The 17,492-nt window shown below is 39.3% G+C and overlaps 1 protein-coding gene across 13 annotated transcripts in view; it reads right to left on the minus strand.

The window, feature by feature from the left end:
* LOC103459369 (rho GTPase-activating protein 8) overlaps positions 1–17,492 on the minus strand; it is a 148,528-nt gene that overhangs the window by 36,892 nt on the left and 94,144 nt on the right. For all 13 annotated transcript variants that reach the window (XM_081604203.1, XM_081604200.1, XM_081604197.1 and 10 more), the window contains one exon: positions 17,046–17,169. The gene's annotated coding sequence lies outside the window, so the exon portion shown is untranslated. The remainder of the gene's footprint in view (positions 1–17,045; positions 17,170–17,492) is intronic.

A 17,492-nucleotide genomic window follows, 5' to 3' on the forward strand; every position in this document is an offset into this window, starting at 1 on the left:
TTTCAGGTATCAATGTGGTTCTAAGTGTTTATAAAGAAAGTAAAAATAAGAGTCAGTTTGGTAAAAATGAAACTTTTATGTTACATTTCATCAGTATAACACGATCCTAACTTATTAATTGTGATTTTCAGAATATGCTGTTCCTCCAGACTATTTATGGTTATCTGCCCAGTTGCTGTTTTTTCCATTTGTGTCAGTTATTATTTTATTTCACTCTGATTATTTTATAATTCAGGAAGTTTACTGGAATTATTTGCACATTAAAACCAACATCAGGAAGTCAGAAAAACAGAGCCTTTGTTCTTATGCTTTATTGCACTAACACACATTACATTTATGATCAATGAGAGTTTAAGTTTAACTAACTTATCAGATGAAGTTTGCACACTAGAGCTGCAGACGTTCAATAAAATAAAAGCACCGTGTTCCTGTTATTTCACATCCTGCTTAATGTTTGAAATTTGTTTAAATTACTCATCGTGCCTCGTGCTACCAGACAAAGGCTCAGCTTGTTCAGAGGCTCTAAAAGCTCCTGTTTTATTAAGTTAAATCAATAACGGTCCTAAAATACGATAACATGCCTGGTTAGGGTTTATTTAAGAAAATGTGTGTGGGTGTGTGTGAGTATGCTGCAGGTTTTTTTTTTCTTTTTTCAGCGATAAAAGTCAAAGCATCTTCAAATGCCAGCGGATTAAATCCTGAATGTTTGGAAATCCAAACTTTTATTTTCTATTTACTTTTATTTTCTGGGTGCATCTCAAGTAAAAGAAGAAAAACTTCAACATATTTTTACATAAAAGTAAAAAGTAACTGTCAGAGAAATACGGTGTCCAGTTAAAATGTTAGTCAAGTGCTGAATAACTGATCAGAAAATCTGATTTAATATTTAAAATTATATCAGACAGAGAAAAATGTAAAGTTATGTCCAAATTATGATACTATAAATACTCAAATAAAATAAAAATAAAAAATACAAATAAATAATATAATTACAAAATGACAGATTCGGGCAAAAGTCTTTAAAGTACTTGTACAAATATCCTGTATGTTCGTATTTCCTGCCAAAAAACTCAACAGGTGGAAAATAACATTAGAAAAACAAAAAGTCTTTAGGTTTAAGCTGTAGTTGTGTCTGTATTTCATGTATTTTTTGTTCTTTATTCACTGAAGTTACTAAAGTAACTGTAAAAAGTAAATTTTCTCCAGAAACTAACTCCAGTACATCTGACTGAGTTACAACCACTTCTGATCTTTAGAAAACAGGAAAATGTAAAGAAATAAGAGAGTAGATTTTCAGGGCAAGAGGAAAAACAACAGAAATCTGTTGAACTTCAGATGATTAGTGAGGAAAGTGAAGTTAGATTTAAAGATAAACTATAAGATTTTATAAAACAGATCCGAATCCAATGAATCTGCTCATCAGAGAAACTTCAGCATCAGCAACACGTTCAGATCTTGACCTCCGGTTGACCTCACATAATTGACCGTGTGCATAACCGAGGATGACCGCGCCGAAGAGCCCGGAGGCAGGAATTACATCAGGGCGGTTCTGACCCACACAGTATGTCAGCTTCATAATATCCTCCTGAGCCAAGCGGATCAGAACCGCTGACGCTGCAATGACTGTCACAACTCATACAGGAAAAAACAATAACAAAGCATTGTTTTGGTTCTTTTTACATTTTTATACTACAAATAAAATACATTTTCAGTTGATTGATTATTACTATTTAATTGGAGAAAATAAGTGCCAGTATATTTATTTTGGGAGTGAAATCTGGGATTTTGATCGACTTTGTTGACCTGAAACCAGTTTATTAATAATCTGAGGGTCACTGTCCACTGAAGGACCATCTGAGCCCAAACTTTAACTTCCTGGTTGATGCGTTGTGGTGTTGCTTCAACGTGTCCCCATAATGTTCTTTCCTTATGATGTCATGTGTTTTGTAAAGTGCACCAGTCCCTCCTGCATCAAAAAACCCAACATGACGAGTTTTTGTTGCTGGTAAACTATCTACACAGGTTATTTAGGGTTTATGTGCAAATTTGGAAATAGTCATGTAAATTTGTAAAAAGTTATATTTCTGACTCCAGAGTTGTGTGACACTAAAGATAACATTCTGGTTCAGTCATGCTCCTCCTAAAACTGGGTCATTTCCTCAGCTTTGCTCCAACATCTTGTGGTTAATTGAGTCTGGCTGCAGACGTTTGACCTCGTCTCTCTGGGACCAGGAGGTCAAACTCTTAACGTCAGAGAACAAACCGGCTGCAGAAGCTCCGCCGTATAATCACACTCTGTGTGGCAAACATCTATAAATCAGTGCAGCAGCTCTGCTATAACATGGCCTTTAGCAGAAGCTAACGCTAAAGTGCTAAATTCAACAATGTTGATATCCACCAACCTGAAGAATCCTTAACTGTTGCAAACCAACTTCAACACAAAAGTTTAACTTTATTCAACTGAAAGTTAACAAACAGCCAAGTAAATGAGAGCTTTAGAGTGAAAATATTAATTTAGGGGAATGTTAACTTAGCAAACATGTTAAGGTGCTAAACAAAACATTTATGAAAAATCCCCACAACTGATGGGCAACATTAATATCAGACATCCAGATTTCATATCGGAGCCTCCATAGTTGAAGCAGCTGCTCGCTTTAGGCCACTGCTTTCCATTTTAACACAACAGTTTATAAAAAGGTCCAACATAAAACAGATTTTTTAGAAATTATTATTGCGCATTAGTGTGCAAAAGGGGCTGCACAGTGTCGCAGTTGGTAGCTGCCTTGCAGCAAGAAGGTTCTGGGTTCGATTCCCGGCCCCAGTCTTTCTGCATGTAGTCTCCATGTTCTCCCTGTGCATGGTGGGTTTTCTCCTGGTACTCCGGTTTCCTCCCATGGTCCAAAAACATGACTGTCAGGTTAATTGGCCTCTCCAAATTGTCCCTAGGTGTGAGTGTGTGTGTGCATGGTTGTCTGTCCTGTGTGTCTCTGTGTTGCCCTGCGACAGACTGGCGACCTGTCCAGGGTGACCCCGCCTCTCGCCCGGATCGTTAGCTGAAGAGGCACCAGCACCTCCTGACCCCACTGAGGGACAAGGGTGTAAAGAAAATGGATGGATGGATGGATGGATGGATTAGTGTGCAAAAGACAAATATTAATTAAGAACATAAACATCGTGACGTGGTTGAAAGCTTTGGCTGATTTTTGCTCTTATTGTCGATCGTCCCCTCAGGGCCAATCAAAGCTCTAATTAGCTCAGCAGGTCTGGTGTGAGGAGCATCATGGACAGCTCTGACCAACAAGGTGCGACCTTCAGCTGCATGCCTGCTGACCGTCAGCCGGTCTGACCGTCAGCCGGTCTGACCGAGGCGACGGGCGTCTAAAAGCAGCTCCATCAGGCTGTGAATCAATGCGTGTAACGTTTCACAGCCGCCCTGAGGAGGCGACTGAGCAGCAGGATTCCTGACGACTCAAAGTCAAAATCAACTCAAATTCATCAACTAGAGATGGAACCGAGACTCCTACTGACACGTCCAACGAGAGGAAAATTTATCACAACATAGTTGTTTCATATCAGTCGATATCAATAATTATTGATTAGTTAATTTATTTTAAATATGAAACACTTTTAAATACTGCCAAACTGATGACATGATCTGTACTTCACTGACATTCTTTCTCTTTTTCAAACTTTCATTTGTCAAAATGTGAAGGTGACTGAATGGTTAGATTTGCAGAAAGGTTGTGATAATTGGTAAAAATTCTGGGCAAAATCTGTGAATAATGAATTAATAGTTGCAATTGCAACTTCCTGGAGGGACTTAAATTACCACTGTTTACTAACAGCAAGATAAAGACGGTAAACTAAAAAGCCTGAATCAAAAGTTTAAAGTTTGGTTCTTGTCAAAAGAAAAAAGTTAAAGAAATGCAGAAACACAGTTTGGACATAAACATGATGAAAGCTGCTTGAAGGAAGCAGTTTTGTGGTTTAAGGATGACGTTCCAGCGGAGTCAGGAATCCTGCATGTCGGAAAGAGGCGATGGAGGATAAATCCTGATCCCTGCTTGGTATGCAAACACACACTCTGCTCTGTCTGTCTAAGTCTGCCAGACTCCTAAAGAGATGTGACAAGAACCTCAGATGGTCGTGACTCATGCAGCTGTTTGGAGAAAATCACGTCCGGAAGCAGAAAACGACGCAGGTTTGGCCTGAACGTCCGATCGCAGCGACTCCATCACTTCCTGTTTTCCATCAGGTTCATGCAGGAACAGGCAGCTAACGATACATTTATTATCACTTTTATTTTATTTTTATGGTCTCTATAGCACTGACATTAAATGGTGTTTAATACTTTATTTAGTTTTGTCCGTATGGATGTAGAAAGACATAAAGTGGTTAAATAGATAATTATTCTCAAGGTTGCACTTAAAAATTAGTTTGTAAAGTTTAATAAGTGTTCAAGCTTTTTATATTGTTCCTGAAAATTGTTTCTCTCTTTTCAAGGCTCAAATTTAGTGCTGTAAAAATTTGAAGTCTAACTGATATCTCTAGTTCTAGGATGGACAGACGGACGGACGGATGGACGGAGTGTTATTATTTTTATTAAATGTTGACGCTGTGTTTCACAGTTTGAACATTTTAAAATTATTCACATCTATAGAAAATTAAATGTAGAATTGAAAAACATCTGGAGTTTTTATCATTGGAATATTATCATTCCATGAAGAACATTCAGCAGTCCACTTCCAACTTTAACCTGCTGGTGGCGCTGTAGCGCTCCGTTCAGTCAGAGAGACAGATTTATCTTCAGGAATATTTCTACGCATTTGATCCGTTTCTTGTTTTACTCCAGTTTTCTCTACTGAACTCCATCAGCGGCTCTGATCTGAGCTCGAATGTTTACATGTTTACATGAACGTGACGATGGAAGTGAGGAGGATTTTGTTTTGCAACAACCGGCAGGCGGAGGCGTCACACGGTGGAGGGACAGGCCTTCCAGGATCTGTCATCCGAGCCGGCACATTGTTTTCCCCGCGGCGACGGGAATGCTGCACTGGTGCTGCTGGGAGTTGTGGGAGTCTAAACTTAGAGGACTGAGCGCATGCTGCACCTGTCCTCCACCCGTCAGCCTGCCGGTCACACCTACAAAGAGCTGAGGAAGCCGCTTCGCCGCAGCTGAGCCGCCGAGGCGTTCATGGGCCGTAGGACGTTACGGCAGCAGTCACCAACCCAAACAGACTCTTCTGGCTTTATTGAACTAACTGAGAAACTTTTTACTGACAACCAAACTACAAAATGTCTTGATGTTCAAACTACGGCTGAAAAACGTATCATGATATAAGAGTTTCATATCAGTCGATAACAATAATTATTAATCATCGTTTTACATATTTGAAATACTGCCAAACTTTTCTGTTTTATCCAGTTTTCAGTTTTAAGCTCTAATGAGACCCAGTGGTGAATCGAGGCCTGTCGCAGTAATTAATAAATCAATTAATCACACAATAGATTAAAACAAGCTCAATAATTTCCATCTGCATCATTCATCAATTTTCTCTTTTCTCTCTTCCAAAAGCTGGCTGATAAAAAGTCTTCATTCTGGTCAACTGTTTATTTATTTTGGATATTTCAAATGTATTCCAGTTCCAGAGTTAAAACTTAAACTGCTGAAGCGCAAGTTACTCAGCAGGGCGTTGCTAGGCAACCAAAGTTGTGGGATACCTTGAAACTGCTTTTTACCCAGCAGATTGTTGCTAGGCAACCGAAGAGTGAGAGAGTTAGTTGATGCCGCTAATCCAATTTAGCTACTAAATAATTACATGATAAATTAAAATTAATTTTGGTGATTAATACTTTTTAGGGACAATTTTGTTTACAAAGATGTCATAACACATTTTATTTATGGTTTCTGTTGTGTTTGTTTGTTTTTTGTTGTTGTTTTTGGCTGTTGTGTTTTATTTTTGATGTTTAAAACATCTTCTAGTGTTAACTTTACAAAATTAAAGTTTATTGATCTTTAAGTGAGCAGGTTTCCATTGCATCAAACCAGCAATATTATTGATTATCACAATAATTCTGGGACAATTTATTGTCCAGCTTATAAAACACGTTATTGTCATGATACTTAAAATGAACAGAAACACTTTAACTAATAACTCTTATTTGCTAAAGGTTTTCTTTAATACCACCAGTTTTTAATCGTGTATTTTTATATTTATTCTAAGATTTGGTATCTAAAAAGGGATGCAGATGAGAAAAATCAGTTTGGTTAAATCTGTTTATTACACTTCAGAAAAGATTAAATTAACATGAAAAAAGTCATATGTTAGAGTTTAATCACAAACATTAACAGAGAAGCAGAGGATGAGTTATTAATGTATTTCTGACAGGTGAGAGTCAGTTTCTGGGAAATGAAGTCGCTCATATTAAGACGATATAAATAGTTTGAATTTGCTCCACATTTTGGGCCAAACATTACAAATGTTGACAATAAGTTTGGTGACAGAACCAATTAGGCGGCTCAGCGCTGAGTCACGACCGCCTCAGTGGTAACAACAGGCAGCCAGAGGCGCAGAGCAAAGATAAAATTAGATGATAATTGTTGTGCTAAAGGCTTCCCATTAGTGGCGTCATACATCTGCTGTTATTTAACCTCCCTCTGCTCATATGCCTGACAGCGTGTCGCTGTGAATTACTGCGCCGCTTGAAGGCAGCAGACACCTGGCTGCACCTGAGCTGCAGCCTCAGGGAAACGGGGACAAGCAGCTACAGGCTGTTTCTACATCAACCTGGTCATGATTCAGCCGCGTTGGAGGGTTTTTCCAGCATGAATACCACAGAATCTCAACTCAATTCAAGACCAGACTTTGACTAGGCCACTCTAAAACCTTCTTTCCAGACCGCAGAACATTTTTCTAAGGTGTTTTTTTGGCAAATGTGAGACGGGCCTTTTGGGTCAGCAGTGATTTCAGCTGCTGATGGGTGACATGGATTAAAAATATATTAGTTTTTTTAAATATCAGATCCAATTTCTACAACGGAGCATCAGGGCCATGCTAAGAAAACATAAATATCTAAAATTATGAGAGTAAAGTTGAAGTAATACAAGAATAAACTAAATAATATATTAGAATCGTCATAATAATATTTTTCTAATATTTTTCCTTTATTCTCATAATTTTTTTATTATTATTATTATTATTATTATTATTATTATTATTATTATTATTATTATTATTGCCCTAACATTGTGTCATAGATTACTGATTTTAATACATTTTTTTCTTGCTTTCTTTTCTTAAAAAGGAATTACAAACTAAGGAAAATATTTTGAAGACGTGGCTTTTATTTCAAACATTCCTTTGATAATTTTACCAGAAAAAATATCTTTAAAAAATTAGTTTTATTGAGAAAAAAGCTTCTGATGGGACCATTTCATTCCATGTCATTCTTTCTTCCAAACAGTTGTTTCCATGATTGTTTCAAAGTCCAGCTATCATTAATAATTTGATGCTGATGTGCTAAAAGATTAATTTATTAAATGTTATCTGCAAAGGTTTTAAAAATATAACTTCACAAGATACTCAACATTCCTTATTTTATTTTTTGGTTATTTTTTGAGTGGGAGTTTTCGGAGAATTAATACTTTATTGTCCTAATATTAGGACTTAATTCTCCTAATTAAAAAGACATTAATAATCACAGCCTGGCCCTAGTATTACGTCACACAGTTGACATGAATTCAAAATCCAAATAAACAGAAGCTATAAAAAACGCTTGTCAAACAAGATGGCCGCCCATGAAATGTGTTTTATTTTGAGTAAAATGTAAGTAAGTGAGACAAAAACCAGAAATTATATCTGTCAGTGTTTTATGAGAGCATTTATAGGGGAACCATTAGAGTTTAATTACAGCTGATGTGAGAATCAGTTGATCAGATCAGACAAAAGTCTGTTTTTATTTTCTATAACAAAGACAAAAGGCAAAATGCTGAGTTGTCCCCCAGGATCAGTGCAGGAAATAAAATGAGGTCTCAGTGTTATCCCCCCCTCCCTCCACTTCAGCTGCACGTAATTAGGTCCTTGACAAGGACGCGGAGTCCCCCATCTGAAGACTCTCCGTCCTCTCCAGCGTAAAAGCGATTTGACTGCGTGACAATAAAAGCCTTCACACATCATCCTCCTCCTCCCGACTCGGCATCATAAACCTTCATGTTCTGTTTGGCCACAAACTCCTCCATTTATTACAAACCCTTCATCACTCTCCTCCTCTGCTGCAGAGGCCTGGCCAGCTGTCCGTCAGCAGCAGCTAAGACAGAAAGACAAACGCTGCTCATCACCAGACACAGCCACGGCTCATCAGTCATCTCACCTACATTACCCAGAATGCCAAGCAGAAATGCCATGATGAATTACGTCTTCTAAGTTTTCCCTTTTCCCACAAATAAATCAGCTCTGTTAGCTGAACCCAAGCAGAAACTGTGACTGAAGTAAATCCAACAGTTAGCTGATTTCATCATTATTGGCCAATCAGAGTTCAGCTGCTGGCCAAGCAGCAAAACAATGTTTGGCCTCAAGAGGATAGCATTCACCTCTTTCAACATGTTAAACTTCTCATTAAATTTCAACATTATAGAAATAATTCAGCAGGTTAGCCTTGCTAACATCACTTAGCATTGTTAGCAAAGATGGCATTAGCATTCTCTCCTCGTCTAGTGTTTACAAATGACTTCAGTAGTAAAACTTTCTCGAAATAATTTCTAATGTCATTTACAAATGTTTCAGAAGAAACGAAATGCAGCACAGCTTTGTTAGCATCAGTTAGCATGTTTACAATGTTAGCAGTGCTGACTCAAACATGTTCATTTAACTTTGATCCCTATAAAACTCAGTTTTTGAAAAAAAGCAGATTTTTTGTTGTTAGTAATATTAAAGTAACTCATACTGAACGCCTCTAAGTCAGAATCCCGCCTAGACGTAACGATACCGTAGCGCCGCATCGCTTCGGTCGGACTCCGATACCCGACTCCGGTCGGCGAGGAGCGCCTTCCGTGACTGGGCTGGGGCGTGGCCGGACGATGGTCACCCCTCTCCTATCGCGCACAGCATGTTCGTGGAGAACGTGGTGCTAAATGACTTGCAGACGACCTTACTATAGTTTACTATAAAGTTTATAGTAAACTTTATTTACTATAAATAAAGTTTACTATAAACTTTATTTATAGTAAATTTGTTATTCAAAAAACGTTTATCTTTATCAGTGCTACTAAAACAAAGTGCAGTGCATTGCATTCTGGGTAAATACAACCAAACAAACATGCTAGACTAGCGCTAGCAGAAAAAAATGGCTCATTGTCTTCTACAAAAAACAAAAGAGAAATCCTATAATCGCTCAAATCTGACGCCATTCCATTCTCATTCTCAAGAAGGAAGTTGCGATCAGTGTTTTCTTCAGAAGTTTCATGTTGTTTCCTTCATTAATTCTTGGTGCAGCGCCCCTACAGGTGAGGAGGGGAACAGGTTTCTCTATGTGTTTGGTTGCATCATGAAAGAGAACCACAGCAGCTGAAAATGTAACAATTTTTGCAATTTTGGTCCCAATCAGACCAAATCTACTGGACTATCAAGTGTGAAAATTAAAATTAAAAAATAAAATTTATTTAATTTCCCTTTGGGATCAATAAACATGCTAAGTGTCGCAGGACGTGGACTAGAGTTGGATATTTCTGGTCTGGTGTTTCTGGAAGTCATCAAGAATGCTGGTCACAACCAGCTCAATAATGATTGGTTCAAACAAAAAATCTGTTGGATAATTTTTTTTCTTCTTTCTTTTATGTCTGTTTTTATTTTAATTATGTAAAGCACTTTGAAATGCCTTGCTGCTGAAATGTGCTATACAAATAAAATTTGATTGATTGATTGATAGTGCACAAATGCACTGCGTTGGAGTCAGGTGTTAAAGGCCTTGTGTGTCCAATGACAGGCAGCAGAAAGCAGTACATATTCAGTGAGGAGCAAAAGAACTTCAGGGTCATTTTACTGAGTGAGAATATGAAAACATTTCAGGGATAAAAATTCCTTACATGGTGACGCCAAAGCAGCTCAAGAGAGGATAGACACTGCAAGTTTCAGCTGCAGGAGACCACAGGAAGTCCTGAACGTCTTTGCTCGCTCAAAGGGCGAAGAACTGTGACCTGAGGGGACCATTCAATACGTTGCTCTATGATCCGCTCGATAAACTGTCACTGGGATACGCGGGATATTTGCGGAGCAGTCAGCAGTCGTTCTGCTCCAAGTGATTCCTCCCTCAAAGACCTTGAACTACATGTTTGACGCGCTCCTCCTCCACATGCTGCATCGCTGCGGAGGACTTAGGTCACCTCTGATAAGTCCTCCGTGTACAACCTGACCATCTATAAACAGGAACACAACGAGACAAGATGCTGACCTTAAGGTACAAGATGTGACGATGTTATCAGAAGTACAGGACAAACAAACAGAGCCAGGTTTTGGACAAGTTCAGGGACAACAGTTTCTACACAACAGCTGCTAAAATGTTTGAGTCTTACTTCTGAGAAAGCATCAGGTAAGTTCAGAAAATTAACCTCTAAATTCCAGGAAAGTGCCTGAAAGTTTTTAAAAGCAACCTCTTACTTTGAAAAGCAGAAATCGATTCAGAAAATCTGTCCTTAAGACATCCGTTGAGGCGCCATCTTGGATTTAAACCACAGCGTCTCCATCTGCATCTCCAACTTCAGCTTCACATCCTGTTGCGTTCACTGAACCTTGGAAACTTTGAATGTTTTCTGCTTTGGCTTTATTGACAGTAAATAAATTCACTCTTTTAAAAAGCTAAAACTTCCAAGCAGATTATCTGAAGTTTTTCTTTAGAACAAATGAAGCCTAATTAACCGGGTCCATTTGGGTCGTAACTCATCCAGCGCCGCCTGTCAGTGTGACCTTCTATCCAGCTTTACGGTGGAGACACTTTATGAGGTAATTAGTGCAGCTTGCAGCTCTGCAGAGGAAGGAGCTAATCCACCTGAGTAGAGATTACTTTTATTCAGAGAAAAGTTATTTAATGGGAGTTCTGGTTCCCATGTCCACTGGTTAATCCCATCTGTCTCCTAGTTGGAATATAATCTTAATGTTTCTCTCTTAGCCACATTTTAAATCTTTTAAGTTCTTGAGCATTTCACAGTGATTTCTGGTCCAATTTTTCTCCATCCTGCCGGATTGATTCTCAATATTTTCACCAGATTATATCAAATTATATCAATCAGTCCCTCCAGTTTCTTGAGAATTATGGTGGAAATTCGCGCAAAATCAACAAAACCGCACTTTTTTGAGCTAATAATTTTGAGTTGGGAGTCAAACATTATCAAAAACTTTCTTGCTTGTACTAAACAGCTGCCTCAGATTATATATTATAGTCCATGATCTTTAAAGCGAGTCACAAAAAGTCGCATTTACCATCATAAATAAATGCAAATATCCCAAATATTTCCAAATTAGTTCCACAAACACTTTGATTTTTATCGCAAAAAATCAAAAAGTATCATAAAATCGTGGAGGGGCTGAAAAGATAAAATAATATTAATTAAATTTAAGAATTCATTGATATTTTAACAGTTTATGAACAAGTTTTATCAATTCATTTTGGCCCAAAACGAAAATGAGTTTGACACCCATGGAGTAAATGTAACCCAACTCTGCAAATATCTGGTTGGTAAAATTGGTTTTCATATATATTATTCACTTAATCTGACTGAGTTTGAATTACTTTGCAAAGAACAAAGAACTGAATTTCAGTTTCTCGATGTGTAAAGTTGTTAAAAGCCCAGAAGATTTGCAGCCGTAGAGCTGATTCCAGAAAATACCGACTCTGGAGAACGGAAAGAAATAAAAGCCACATGGACGGATGGATGTGCTCAGACTTTTCCTCGTGAAAAAGCAGATCACAACGGTTTTTCCAACTATTTAAAAGGAAGCAACAAGCGGGGTAAAAATCAACACTTTTTCCTTGAACATGAATGCAACAGGAGATGGAAAAATCTGGTCAAATAAAACAGTTAATGAGGAAAACAGTTCAGCAGTGACATTAAAGGACCCGCCACGGCGCTCTGCGTCTCAGAGGAAAGACTTGGTGCCGTTGTGATCGGAGGTTTTCTGCTGCCTCGTTATAATTGCCTCTGATTGGGGTCATCTCACTGCGGGTAATTGCAATAATTGCCTTCTTTCCTGTTCGTTCTGCACCGACTTTCAGCAGAAACAAAGAAAAATATTCATATCTTCTTCTTCTGTTTAGTAGCTGGGAGTTTTGAGCAAAAAAAAAAAGAAAGAACTGCATATAAGCAAAATTAATGTTTTATATTTTAAAAACAAAGACAACAGAACAACGTTAGGACGGTGCAGCAAAGGAAACTGCTATTTTTCATCTCTGAAACATTTCTGAGCGGATAAAAACTCTGCTTGGCTGCATCGCGTCGTGCCGTTACCTCCGGCGGCATTTTACGTTACCATGGTAACAAATTCATCAAAACGAGAAGCCAGGAAAACAGCAGAATGAAAAGACACAAACAATGTGGCCGATCCGTAAGGGCCAATCTATTCAGTCTGATTCTACGCTTTGTGATTTACTATCTATTTTAAATTATATGTTTAGAATTTATAATTGCACATTCTCAACCATTTCAAAGGTTTGTTGTTTATTTGACAAATCTATTGTTCTTGTCAATTTCAGTTTAGTTATTTTACATTACTTAGTTTAGTTTATTTTGGACTATTGACAATAATTATTAATAAAATAAGAGTTAATAAAATATTTCTTGTTGGAAAACATCAAACAAGTCTAAATGTAAAACTCCTGATTTCCTTAAATTATTTTAAAGAAAATTAGTTAGGATATTCCAATCAAAGTTATTATAGATAGTGATGGCTGCTGGTGGGAAAGATCTCCTGTAGCAGTCTGTATTACAGTGAATTTCAAGAAGCCTCTGACTGAAGACACTCTGCTTTCCCAAGGCAGTTAGCAAATAAATTTATAATTCAGTACATTTATGTCCTGAGTTTAAAAAATGAAATGTTTTAAGTCGGTTCAGGTGTTTTTCTGTATCGGTATCGGTGCATTCCAGTTTAACAGGAATATAACAGAAATCATAAATGTCAAGTTAAAGTTTGTAAATGCCAGAGGAGCGCGTTTCTACGCTCTGTTTCTGAGCTGAAAGCAGAAACATCCTGGCTGTGATGGGATGTGACAGGTCAATCTCTGCCGCTCAGCATCCGTCCCTGGGAGGTCCGCCCCAGGTTGCCACGGATACCGGCAGTCTGGCACGGCAGGGAAACACCTCCTGCCTCCTCCTCCTCCCCCTGAGGGAGCGAGGCTGAGAATTAATTCTCCTTTGGACCTTATTTCTTCTTCCTGCTCGGCGGCAGGAGACGGAGGCGATAAGCCGGCCTCGGTTAGCCGCTGCGGCCGTGATGCAGCGCTGGAATTACCTTTAACTGTTCCGCTGATGTGAAAGCGGGATGATGTATGTGAAGGTGATGACGGGGGCAGCGGCGGCGTCAGGCGGCTCTTTTACCTCCATGCAGGGTGAATAATAACCACTCGGTTCAGCAGCAGCGCTTTATTTCAGCTCACCTTGCAGCGTCCTGCTGCGGCCGCCTGAAGCCCACAGATAAAACCAGAACCGAGTCAAACAAGGACGCGCAGCGATAAGAAAACCCATCCTGCAGCTCACCGCACGCTGCTACAAATCATTCAATCTGTCAATTATCGACTTCTGTTCTTCTCTATGGTCTGTAGATTTCACTCAGAGGTGATTTTGTGCAAAAACACAAAATCTTACCATGTATTTTTTTTTTTTTAGTTTCAATTGTAAATACGTCAGAACCCTTCAAACTAGACAAAACTAACTCACAAGTAACTTTTCAGCAAGATATGGGAACTGTTATAAGTCAATAAATCCAAAACATTGTTGAAAAAGTACAAGTTGCCCTAGCAGATTATTTAAATGATCAAAAGAGATTTTTCCCATAATCTATAACGGGTTGTCAAACTCGTTTTTGTTTTGGGCCAAATCAAGATCATGATTCCAGGGCCGATTGTGCCAGAATATATTGATAAAACCTCCTAAAAACAGTTTCTTAAATCCATTTCTTAAAATTAAATAATCCATCCATCCATCCATCCATTTTCTTGCACCCTTTTTCCCTCAGTGGGGTCGGGAGGGTTGCTGGTGCCCATCTCCAGCCAACGTTTCGGGCGAGAGGCGGGGTACACCCTGGACAGGTCGCCAGTCTGTCGCAGGGCAACACAGAGACACACAGGACACACAACCATGCACACACACACTCACACCTAGGAGCAATTTGGAGAGGCCAATTAACCTGCCAGTCATGTTTTTGGACTGTGGGAGGAAACCGGAGTACCCGGAGAAAACCCACGCACGCACAGGGAGAACATGCAAACTCCATGCAGAAAGACCCCAGGCCGGGAATTGAACCCAGAACCTTCTTGCTGTAAGGCAACAGCTCTACCAACTGCGCCACTGTGCAGCCTAAAATTAAATAATAATTTAATTATTTATTTATTTACTGAACATCTTTTCAGTTCCTCCAGAATTTCACAATTGTTTTTGTGATTTTTTTGCAATAAAAATCAAAGTTCTTGTGCTACTATTTGGAAATATTTGCGATATTTGCACTTATGACGATAAATGCGACTTTTTTATTACTCGCCCAGCCCTAATTTCACACCAGGGGCCTCCAAGTTGGTCTCGTCTTTTTGGTCCCAGCGTTCCCAGAGCGTTCGGACGCTGCCGCGCCAGTGACTGATGGAGCTATTCTTGCTGTGGTGACCCGTTACGTAAAACCCAGTCAGACCCTAAAAATAAGAGCTGGCTTTCCAGGACGTTCATTGTTTGTTTTAGTGCAGCAGCAGCAGGAATCCGAAGCCCCCCGACCACCCGGCCTGCGATCCAGCGCGCGACCCCTCCCACATTAGTCACATTAGAGCTGGCCACGTGCGGCGGTGCATGAAGGTTATTGACATTTGGCTCAATGTGACGACGGAGGGAAAGATCCAGGAAGGGCTCCGTCTCCAAACAACAAATAGGAACCAGGCAGAGAGCCAATCAGCAGACAGAGATCCAAAGTAAATATAAAATAATGACAGAGTTCACAAATCTGAAAGTTTGCGGAACTTAAATGAAGAAACACATCTTAAGTCTTTATATTTCACATTTTAATCTTCTGTCTTATCAGTGTTTACTCAGATTTTAGACTTTTTAAGACCATTATGAATGACATTTAAAACCTACATCATGTCAGACATTTCCAAAAATATTGCATATTTCATAAGTAGTGCCTTTTTGCACAGAATGGATGCAGCATCAAACGTGAATCAGTGGCAAGAAAGACGCAAAAAGACAGGACCCTCTGGTAAGCTAGCTAGCGAGGGTTTATTAGCAGCTAGTTAGCAGTAGCATTAGCCACCTCCAATCACAGAATATAATGAAGATATTTGTGTCCGACTGAAACTTAAAGAAAAATCCAACAACTAAAATAACGACATAGAAAATATGAGATTAAATAATTCTGCCAGAAAACTGCAAAACTGCTGAAACACTGAAAACGTCAGAGTTGCTCTTATGTGTCATTGAGCAAAAATTATCAACTGACAGTCCACAACATACTGTCTTCAATAATCTTTTTTAATGGCAAAATATTATCAAAGATAGAGGAGAAGCAGGTCGGTCGTCAGGTCGATACTTTTAAAGGGCCAGTAAAATGTAAAATAATTTTTTTTTAGCTTTACATGATATTAAAGTTATTCCCCCATAAAAAACAAACCTGAAGTGTTGCTTTGATTCTTTCACGCATGTTCTCCAACTCCTTTAGTCTCCATGGCAACCATTCAGCTGTGCAAAATGTCTGGGTGGACTTAGCTCCGTCTTTGAGACGTAGCTCCTCCCCCACTCAGCTCCTTCAGACTAGCCAGGAGCAATTAGCCAACACCTGGGGGAACTGAGCATTTGATGAGCTCATCACAGGAGCTACTTCTCAGTGCAACGCTGGTATAAACGCTGTTAAAGGGTTAATAGAGGAGCCAGGTTATGATGACTTCCTGAAGGTGGAGTTTCAGAAAGAGCCAGAGCGTCTTAAAGAGACAGAGACCCAATTTCATGGCGTTAAATTACAATGTAAAATTTCTTTTTAATCAAATTTGATATATGCAGCATTTTTATAACAAATGAAGACAACATAGTTACTTTATTATGCTATAAATGTGCCTAGAAATTACATATTACCGCCCCTTTAAGGTTTTCACTAATTAATATTAAAATCTGTTTTTTTCACGTCCCACTCAGAACCACTTCCGATTACGTGCTTAAAGTGAAACAAGAAAAACAACGCGAAGCAAAATTTATGTTCATCCTTTCAGGAACAGGAACAAACATGATCCAAACGTCTGTTTGTGCGGAAAACCTTCAGTTCCTGAGGTCGACCGCGTCTTATTTTGTCTCTGGCAAACCCGTCTTCAGACCTGCAGCTCCTCACATGAATAATCGCCTCCATTAAGGCAGGAAACTGAGGCGCTGTCATTGTTTGTGCTGCTTCCCTTTGAAAACACCGTAATGACACCCTGACAGTGAATCATGAGCGCATCGAGCGTGTGATTACAATCTTTGCCACGCATTCTGACGAGCCCGCCGTTACGCCGCAGCGCTGTTTCCATCGGTTGTGATTTTATACGATGGCGCCCGCGTGCGCCGGTCTGACGGCTTCACCGGCCTGCTAACGGAGTCTGGAGAGAGGTCACGGCTGCATGTGTGAGGAGGCTTTTTATAACAGCAGCACACAATGATTTATTTCAGGGATTTGGAGAAACAGCAGGGCTGAAGGTGAGAACAACCAGACAGGAAACATGATCCTTTTCACTGATAAAGACTGGATGGATTGATCGGAACAGCTTTGACCGATTGGTAAAACGATGCACACCTGAAACCACAGAAACCTACACAACTGAACCTTCAATGTTACCTGATGCAGCAGGAAACTATGTCATCTCTCTGCATGCCGGCAGTCTGTGGGTGACCTGGGTAATTTCCTAATGCGTCCCAGTGGAAAGGAGCGATTCCTGGGTGAGCGCTGAGGTCACCTTCACCTGCAGATGTGTCCAGAAAACAAACAAGGAAAACCAGTTTACTGCTGCGCCACAGCTGCACAGATGCTGAGAGGAAAAAATACTTGAAACTGAGATTCATTCACAAGTTAGAGTAAACCTTAGATAAGAGAGGAAAAGCAATTTTTAGTTTTTGGAAGTGTTTATGCTTCTGTCATGATATCTGTGTTTGATGGTGGACCCAAATGAAGATGTGGTAGATGAGGCAGATGAAGAATGTTTTAATAAAAAAATATCAGAACTTAAAAAAACAAAGAAGAACAGAGGGAGCCAGAGAAGAACAAAAACATAAATCCAGGGTAAAC

This window comes from Poecilia reticulata, chromosome 23 (assembly GCF_904066995.2).
Source record: "Poecilia reticulata chromosome 23, P_reticulata-male-v2, whole genome shotgun sequence".
In the NCBI taxonomy this organism is placed as follows: Eukaryota; Metazoa; Chordata; class Actinopteri; order Cyprinodontiformes; family Poeciliidae; genus Poecilia; species Poecilia reticulata.